Below are 8,786 nucleotides of genomic sequence, written 5' to 3' on the forward strand. Positions count from 1 at the left end.
AAGATTCCAACATGCTACAAAGTAGATGTTCAAAGTTGGTCTACAAGTGGGTTGCTTCACATAAACTCATAAAAGACAAGAACTCTAAAATACATATAATGAGCAATAAAAAGAGCACTACCCTCATCTTCTTTCCCCTCATCAATTTGGGGGTAGTTTTCTCCTTCGATTTCCATAAGGTCTCTAGTCTAATGGATCATCTCTTCCTCTTTTGGCTCGACTTGGATTGAATTCTTAGTTTTGTTGTTGTTGGAGGATATTGATAATGAATCTAACACTGCTAGAGTGCGAGACTTTGAAGCATGATGCACTTTTCTTCGAGGGAATCAATCATTTGTTTCTAATGCACTAAAATGCTCATAATATTGGAATTTTGGTTGATGCAAGGATGCTCATTCTTTGTGATTTTTGAGGAAACTAAAAGAAAATTGCTTCTACTAGTTTGAGCGAGGTTTTCATGGCATCTCATGACTCTTCAAAGCTCTTGCGCATCTGTACTATCCATATTGACTAAACCTACACAATAACTTTGAAAGGGATAGAAAATGGAAAACCAAACATTTTGTCCAAAACAACATAATGGACAACACCATAAGTGTCTAACTCCTTGAATTATGGGAAGTTGATGGTATATCTAACATGCCTAAAAACAAAGTATCTTCCTAAGCCACCTGATACCAAGAGAGAAGCCCAAAGTAGTACCTAGTATTAGAGTGAAATTTTTAGCAATACGATGCTTCAAAAAGCAATAAACAATCCAATTCTTGGGCACAAACCCTCTATGACAACACCCTTCCAGATAACTAGAGTTAGGTTCAAAATAAAATTTCTGACCCAAATTCTGGATAGAACACTACTAAGGGAGAACATAAATTCCCAAAAATTACGGGCTCCCACTACCACGATTAAATTCTAACGAATTTCCATAAATCTAAAAACTAAATTGTGCCACAACAAACATACACCTTTATCTCATTGAATTCTTTTGGAGGATTACCAAGGGAATAGTTATAATATCTATTACTGAAAAAAGTTGAGAGAGTGTAATAAAGGAGGCTAAGATTCACTAACACCTTGCTCTTATAGGAAGCCACTAAATAAATGACAACAATATGTAGGAGATAAGGTCTAATAAGCCATCCAAAACAAAGAAGGAGGCTTACCCTATTACTAGTGCACAACTAAACAAGCCTAAAATGCACCATATTTAGTATCTTGCCCCTAACATTATGTCATTGTAATTACACCACATCACAAAAATAAATTAAATTACCACAAACCAAGAGGATTTTTGCATAAAGTGAAGGTCGATGTGTTTCCTTGGGTCACCCATCCTAAGGAGTTATTACCTAATACTTAATATATGTCTCTTGTCAAATTAAGAGCCATTGAAAACCACTTAATCAAGAAGTTAGGGGATGGATCATGAAGTGTTGACCCCTAGTTTTAACTAGGATGCCATGGCTAAGACTATATGCTTATTTGGCCCATTTGTTTACCTTCATGTTCAAGTTTCTTAATTTATAAGAAAGAGACACTAATGAAAGAGCTTAGAGGTCCCTCCTTGACTTTATTGATGATTTTTTTGAAATTGTTTCTTTTAGGATTGTATTTTCCAATCATTGTTTTGATGATGATAATTAAATCCCTAACAAATGAATGTTTTACTATTTTCCTTGTTCCTAGAGATAGACCACATAAGAGGGCATATGCTTATGTCAAATTGCTTGATAAATGACCTACGTCCTATATATGGTAAATTATTGAAGTTCCTCTTCCCTCCCCCGCCACCCCCCCCCCCCCCCCACACCCTCCCCACTCTTGCCACCCTTATTGTTATAAAATATTTCAAAGAAACCTCTTTTATTCATTGTGTCGAAGAAACATACATTATTTGGTATGTTAAACCAGATATATCCATGTTTAATGCCACATTTATTTGCAAAAATGTGATCTATTATCCATTTATTTGTGGATGTGAAGACATTTAAGATATTGAGTATAGAAATAAATTTAAGTTAATTGATTAATATATATATATATATATATATATATATATATATATATATATATATATATATATATATATATATATATATATATATATATATATATATATATATATATAGATAGATAGATAGATAGTTTACGTTACCGTTAAGCAAGTGAATTTTGTAATAGTGGTGAGCGAGGGTGTTAATAAATGGATTTGTCTTCTTTAGAACGGAGAGTGGCCAAAAGAAAACTGGTGTAGGGGGTTCAAAGTTTGTGTGAGATCACCTCAATAAATATTGGATAGAACCTTGATACTTATGTAGATGGATAAGGTATAGTTCTTTCTCTATAGTGACAAAGAGAAAAAAAAACTTAATTGTAATGTTTTTGAAAACTTTGAAATTAACTTTAAATTATATGTTAAGCTTAAATTTTTTCACAATCACAAAATTATTTTCTTAATTATTTAATTGAATTATGTATTAGAATAAGAGAATTTATGTAATTAACCATAAACATTCATTTTTTTATTATATATATAAAAAAACTAATCAAATATTTAACAAATTAAAAAATAAACATGAAACATTCACCATTCAAATATTCAAATATATATGTATTGATATTCACCACCTATAATATGTAAAATTATTTAACAAATTGAATAATAAACATGAAACATTCACCATTCAAATATGCATATTGGTATTCACCACTTACCCTATAAAATCATTTTTTTTTAACTAACCAAATTCCAAATTACCAAGTATGGATTTAAGGATGAATATGATCACAATGTCCCATCCATAAAATAGAAAAGAATTATTTAAGGAATTAGTTTGAATTTAAACAAAAATTTTGTAATTCATAGTTTCCATTTACATTATAACAATACATAACAATATACTAATGAGACATGACTTTACAATTTATGAATGCGATAGTGAATTTCAGTATTTTAAACTATTACCTATAAGTACATAACAGTAATATGACTATACTTTAAAAGAATAATGTAACCATGATCTAAGATATATTATATAATATAAGAATTAAAATAATTTAAGATATATATTGTATTATATATTTTTATGTAGATTGTAATAGTTAAATTATTTTGTAGAGGTAAATTTTTTTTTCTCACAAACAAAGGGGGTCTTATACATCAATTTGGTCTCTAGCTTAATTGTTTATTGGACAATTTGAGTGAGTGTAATGGTTAAAAACATGTGTTTCCTCTTAAAAAGTCAAAGGTTCAAATTTAGAAGGGGTAGAATATGTACACCTACACTCAAATCACTACATAGAAGTGAATCCCTTGTCTCACAAATAAAAAAGTCTCATACACCAATTATATTATTATTATTATTATTTATAATAAATTTTGTATATATAATGAAACAATATCCAAAAAAAATAATAACTCTAACAATACTATATTGAATAAAAAATTTATATATATATATTTTTTATATAAAAAGCATGCACCCCACCCACAACCTACGTGTTAAATCAAAAGGTATTTGAACATGAAATTTCAAACCTAAAATGTAGATCGCAAATCAAACTACTCCGTCAAAGTGAATAATTTTTTTACATTATTCACAACAAATTAATACATTTTAACAAAAATAAAAAATATATTCACAATAAAAATTAATTCATTTAAATAAATTAATTATAAAAAATTAAAATGTTTATACTTATAAATTTCTTAGTCTTAACTTTACAATTCTATGAAATGAAATTTACTATAAATACATAGGCAATCCATTATTTATTGATCTACTAAAATTAAACTTTGAATTCATTAATCCCCTATCAATAAATATCCTCAACTTTTAATACACTCATCCCCTAGGTGAAAAACAAACCAATAACCCATTATAAATATAAGTTCAATATAATCACTAACCTCTACCTACTTTCATAAACCTCTTAATATGGAACTCCAAAACCCAAAATAATTTTCTACTCTAATCAACCATCCAAAAGAGGTCCATCAAATCTCATCGTCTTACTTTCACAGCACGTCATTTTGTTTAGGGATAATAGGAGTGCAAAACCAAGCCATGACAATATGCGTGGCTTGCATTAATGGTACGCTAACCCCATTTTAATGCCATGTGAAACCCTTGAGGCACAAAGTTAACCCTAGTTTATGAGAGAGTCGGCGGGGCTCCAGGTATTTTAATTGGTTTAAGGTTTTTGATAGGCTCCGTCTTTTTCATATATAAAAGAATCGCTAGATTTGAAAATTCACTCTTAATCTCACTCATCTCAGGACGAATTTTGATAGCGAAGGTTTTGCTCGCAATTTTGTTTATATATCTTTTGCCATTGTCATTTTCAAATTTTGATTTGTTCCAACCCGCTAAGAAGACTACCGAGGAGCAGGTATAAGTTGTCAGTAGATATTTCCATTATGATTCTCTCAATTTTTGTTTATGGGTTCTTCTATCTTCATACTCACGCATTTTTATTCCTTCTTTGAAGGTTTCCGCAGTTTTAGAGCAGACATGCCTCCCCGAGCAGTGAAGAAGACCGCGGGAACAGCAGCTTCCAAAAAGGCCGCGTCGAAGAGCCCGAACAAGAAGACTGCTCAGAGTATAAAAAAGACTCCGATATCGAAGCGCGAGCCTGAAATTGTTCAAAACGTTGACATGGTAGAACAGGCCACACCTGTAAAGGATACTAAGCCCGAGCCTGAAATTGTTCAAAATGTCGAGATGCTAGAACAGGCCACACCTGCAAGGGACACTAAGGCTCCCGAGGTTCCAGTAAAGGAGGAGAAAAGTATAGAAGATGGGAAGTTAAAAGAGCCGTCCGCCAAAGACGCCGCTGCTGCAGAGGAGCCAGCCCTTGTGATTGAATCTGCGCCCAAGGAAGGTACGATTTGAGGGACTCTTTAGCGCTTCAAGGTGTCTAGTAGGAAGATCAATTACTTGGATAATGTAGAGGGTGCTACTGATAACGATACTGGTCATTTGATTATATTCGCTGATACTGTATCATTCATATTGTTAATTATTTACTTATCATGTTGCTTAAAGTGTATTGGATTGTTCTAAACATGCTTGGCTCTGCAATTGTTCTAGACATTCAAGATTTGTGAATTATTTTGTTCACTGGCATTGAAATTGTTGTATTTTTTTCAAATATTAGATGCAGAGGAGGATGGTAAGGCTCCCTTCGATGACGATGACAAGGGGGGGAGCCTTGAGCTATATGAAAATGTGTCACAATCCGACCCGGGAGATGAAGAAGAGTATGCTGCAGCAGCAATGGATCTACATGAAAATGTGTCACAATCTGACCCGGGAGAGGAAGAAGAGTATGATGCAGCAGCAATGGAACTGGAGCAGGACGGTGTTGCACATGAAGATGAGGAAGAAGCATTCGAAGATCGTTTGGATAAAGGAGAACATGCCGTCGATGAAGGTGTAGATGATGAAAGTATAGATGAAGAGGAGGAAGGTGAGGGTGAGGAGACTGAAGGTGAAAGTGAAGAAGAGGAAGTGAGTGAGGAACATGAGGGTGAGGAACATGAAGGTGAAGAAGAGGATGAACAACACGAAGTTGTCAAAGAAAGGCGCAAGCGAAAGGAATTTGAAGTATTTGTTGGTGGCCTTGACAAGGATGCTGAAGAAGAAGATCTGAGAAAAGTATTTAGTGAGGTTGGCGAAGTTGTTGAAATTCGACTTATGATGAATCCCCAAACACAGAAAAACAAGGGATTTGCCTTTATACGTTACGCAGCCGTTGATCAAGCTAAACGTGCTTGCACAGAACTCAAGAATCCACAGGTGCTTCTTTGATTCATTGTTTGACAGGAATTTATTGCAATGTGATCCTCAAGTATGTAACAGTTATGTTGTATTTGTGTTACAGGTTAAAGGTAAAGTTTGTGGAGTCTCACCTAGCCAGGACAGTGACACACTTTTCTTGGGCAATATATGCAAGACATGGACAAAGGAAGCAGTAAGTTTTCATGCTTCAATCTAACCTCTGTTTTACTTAATTGAACAAAATATTTTAATATGTATTCTGGAACATTTGTATAATTGATATTAATTTTGGTTTTTCAGTTAAGAGAAAAGTTAAAAAGCTTTGGCATCGATAATATTGAGGATCTCATTTTAGTGGAAGATCCTAAAAATGAGGGAATGAGTCGTGGCTTTGCCTTTCTGGAGTTTTCAGACCGTTCAGATGCCATGAATGCGTACAAACGGCTGCAAAAGCGAGATGTTGTGTTGGGTACTGATAAAACTGCGAAAGTGTCATATGCAGAGACATTCGTTGAGCCTGATGAGGAAGTTATGGCACAGGTGCGTGCATTTTGATCTCTTCAATACTAGTTTGATAGGATGGATAATTATTATATTGATGATCAGTTGAATTTTGTAATTCTCAATGAATATTAAGAGCTTTATCTCATCAAAATTATGTCTGTCCGCTGTCAGCATTTTGCTGAACTGAATTCTTGTTTCATGAGTAACAAGCTCCTATTACCAATATTAAAATTTTCGTGGTTAAAGAGTTTTGAATCCATGTTTTCTACTGCACTATTGCAGGTTAAGACCGTATTTGTTGATGGGTTACCACCTTCGTGGGATGAGGATCGCGTCAGAGAGCAATTTAAGAAATATGGTGATATCGATAAAATCGAGTTGGGACGCAACATGCCTTCTGCAAGGAGGTTGGACTTTGGATTTGTTACTTTTTCAACCCATGATGCTGCTGAAGCATGTATAGATGGAGTTAATAACCTTGGGCTAGGAGAAGGCGATAATAAGGTATGCTTATCGTCTGCATTTATTATTCTCTTTTTTTAATGAATGTTATATTTTTTTTCCTTTGCTAAATTGTGACCATCTTGCAGGTGAAGGTGAAGGCTAGATTATCAAAGCCTCGTCAAAAAGGAAGATTATGGAAAAATGGTGTTCGCGGGGGTTATCAGGCTGGCCGCGGTCGTGGTAGTACGCGGGGTGGCAAGGTTTCATGGGTTCGTGCCCCTACCAGTTTTGAACCTCTGAGGTTTGGAGCACGTGGTGGCGGCGGTTTCATGGGTCGAGGAGGTCAAATTGGCGGTCGTGGAGTAGAGCGTTTTCTGCAACCCAATTTATATGCACATGTATCAGAGAGACCTCCAAGTAGGCACAAGTTTCATTCATGGAAATGTTTGATTATGTTTATTTGTTTGTTTTGTGTTGTTGATGGGCGTAAATGTCTGTGTTGTTTGGCATAAATTTGTTTAACACCAGCATATCTGAGTAACTCAAGGGGGGATTATGGAAGACGGAATAATTATAGAGATAGTTATGCAAGTCGCGGGTCTAGTAGCTTATATCCAGACAACGCACCTCCTCGAGACGTGTCACATAGACCTCCATATCCAGAAGAAAGCTATGGTCGACGCATGGATAATCCTTATCGTGGTCGCCGTGGTCGTGATTATGATAATATCTCTGGATCAAAACGTCCATATTCTGCACTGGTTTGTAACTTTGTTCTTGATATTTTCCGTTATGATATTGTATCTATGTTGTTTTTTAAAGTACTTTATTAAAATTTATATATTTGCCAGGAAGAACCACCTAGATATGGAGTACCCGCGACGAGGTCTCGCTTAGAATACGGTATCAGTGGTAGTGCATCACGGTATGGGGATTATGGTGTATCAAGTAGGTGAGAATCGATTTAGACATCCTACTTATTATGGATTACCGAGAGTCATATATCATAGTAATTTTGTGGTGACACTGCATACTTTTTTCTGTTCAGACTTGGCATAGGCTCCCAGCTAGGAGGATATGGTGGTGGGGGTGGTGCCGGACAGGACTCGTATGGCTTAAATGTTGGACACCAATCTGGTGTGGGCTATGGAGGAAGTCATACATACGGTAAGGCTTTTATAAATCCACCACTTATTACGGCATTATGTGTTGATAATAAAGCGCTTACACTCTTCTATATTCCTTTCCAATAATCGATTTTTGGTTTGGATGTACTATATAGGTTCTCTTAGGGGCAGTGGAACTGGTGGAACATATTCCAGCTATGTAATGATTATTTGGCCAGCGGGGCCAATGTATGTTAAAACGGAACTTTCTTAAACCCTACAGAGCAGCAACTTATGGTTGAATATTTTACTGTGTTTATCTTTTTATTATTGTAGTTGAGTTTTTTAAAATACTTACATTTTGTCAAAATTTACAGATTGGTGGCGGCGGCTCTTATTCGTCTCGATATTCGAGTGGTAGTATGGGTAGTGGATACCCACCTGGCAGTGGCTCTAGGTCTTATTTTTAAAATGTCCTGTATTTCTAATCAGCGTAATATCTCGGGGAAGAAGACGCGATATTTGCCTTATGCTTGCAATATTGCATCTGTGCATCACTATTACTATGCCATAGAGCTGCGGCTTTTGTTTAAATTGATATTGTAATTAATAACTAAGTTCTTTTTAAAGAGTGGTTTAAACTTTAAATTGATAATTTCATCGAACAAGTTCACAAAACTCTCTAGATTGTTTATCAAACTCATGTTATTTTTAGGTTATTTTAGTTTAAATTTGACAATATAACTGGCTGTTTGGCTGTCTGAAAGAATATTTCTGCATTGATTTTTTTATATTGTTTTAATGATATTTTAAAATTAAGTTGTATATTAGTTGTTGAATTTATGCCTATGTGATCCATATCAAGTTTATGAGAAAAAAATTTCGGCATAAATCACATAATAGAGCATTTGCCTCGACAAATGCTCTATCATATGATTTACGCTTAAAT

General features: G+C 34.6%; 1 pseudogene; it reads left to right on the top strand.

The window, feature by feature from the left end:
• Positions 1–4,514: 4,514 nt before the first annotated feature.
• On the top strand, positions 4,515–8,307 carry LOC149252019 (uncharacterized; annotated as a pseudogene).
• Positions 8,308–8,786: the final 479 nt, after the last annotated feature.

The sequence above is a fragment of the Pinus tabuliformis genome, chromosome 7, assembly GCF_031772625.1.
Source record: "Pinus tabuliformis cultivar Carrire ecotype Pingquan chromosome 7, CPIR1, whole genome shotgun sequence".
Classification (NCBI taxonomy): domain Eukaryota; kingdom Viridiplantae; phylum Streptophyta; class Pinopsida; order Pinales; family Pinaceae; genus Pinus; species Pinus tabuliformis.